Genomic DNA, 1,103 nt, shown 5'->3' on the forward strand with positions numbered 1-1,103 from the left:
GCCCCGGCGTTTTTTGCATCTGCTTCATAACTGGTGGCCGGTGAGCTGGGCGCCGATTAACTGTGGTCGACAGCTTAAGCAAACCCTTCCAGGGGGAAACGTCTGATCGCTCCTCCGCTCCCAGTCACAGCCTGTAAATTCTCATCTGTGCAATAAAAACAAACTCCAGTAGTTCTTTTCTCGGGCTTTTTTCCAAAGTTTTCCAGCAGCTGCACTACAGTTTTGTGCTGATGAAGCGGCAGAGGAAGGTTTAAGCGGAACAGTATTGCGGAGACCGAGAGGTTTGCTGGCGGGACAAACCTCAAAGGGAACCCGGGGGGGGGGGACACCTATGGCCTCTGCAAGGTTTCCTACAACCCGTGGAAGTCACCAGTCCTGCTCCCAGGCGAGCAAAACCAGGCTGAAAAACAGCGGCTGCGGCTCAGCGCCGGGGGGGGGATGGGGGGAGGCATCGGCCCGAGCGACTCGTGGGTCCGGCCGGGGCCGAATCGCAGCGCTGGCCGGGACGCTGCGCGGGGACGAGCCCGTCGCTCGCGGTCCCCTCCGCGGGGACGCGGCGCTAGGGACGCGCTGCTGCTTTGCGGTGACACGTTGGAGCCCAAATCTTGGGGGGGGGGAGGGAAAAAAATAAATGCATCGCCCGCGGCTCGGCCCGCCGGGCTGCGGAGGCGGCTGCCTCGCGGGGAAGGCGAAATTTCTCCTCTCGCCGGCTCGGCACCTTTCCCACATCTTGTTCTAATCACYCGCATACTTGCGGCGGCGGGTTCGCGGCGCGGCCGGCGCTCGGGGGACGTCGCGSTGCGCTCCGCGGCCCCGTGGCTCGGTGCCACCTCTCCCGGCCGTGCGCCGCGCTATATAAGAGCCGGGGCGGCGGCGCGGGCTCGCGCTGCAGCCCGGCTCGGCGGCGGCGGCGGTGCAGGACGCCGGGCTGAGCGCTCGTCCCGGCAGCGCCCGGCTGAGCCCCCCCGCACCGCGGCCCTGCGCCGAGAGGATGGGATTGCCCTCACCTGCTCTTACGTGGTGTATGTAGGTAAGCGCAAAAAGAAAAACCCCGAAGAAACCCCGGCGAGCCTCGTTTCCTCCGCGCTCAGCGCTTACGTAAC

At 65.3% G+C, this 1,103-nt stretch overlaps 1 protein-coding gene across 2 annotated transcripts in view; it reads left to right on the forward strand.

Moving 5' to 3' along the window:
• Window positions 1-897: 897 nt before the first annotated feature.
• Window positions 898-1,103, forward strand: part of CILP (cartilage intermediate layer protein) — a 14,307-nt gene continuing 14,101 nt past the window's right edge. For both annotated transcript variants that reach the window (XM_085308584.1, XM_085308585.1), the window contains exon 1: window positions 898-1,030. The gene's annotated coding sequence lies outside the window, so the exon portion shown is untranslated. The remainder of the gene's footprint in view (window positions 1,031-1,103) is intronic.

Source organism: Rhea americana, unplaced genomic scaffold, assembly GCF_003343005.1.
Source record: "Rhea americana isolate MKP2758 unplaced genomic scaffold, rheAme1 scaffold_28, whole genome shotgun sequence".
NCBI lineage: Eukaryota > Metazoa > Chordata > Aves > Rheiformes > Rheidae > Rhea > Rhea americana.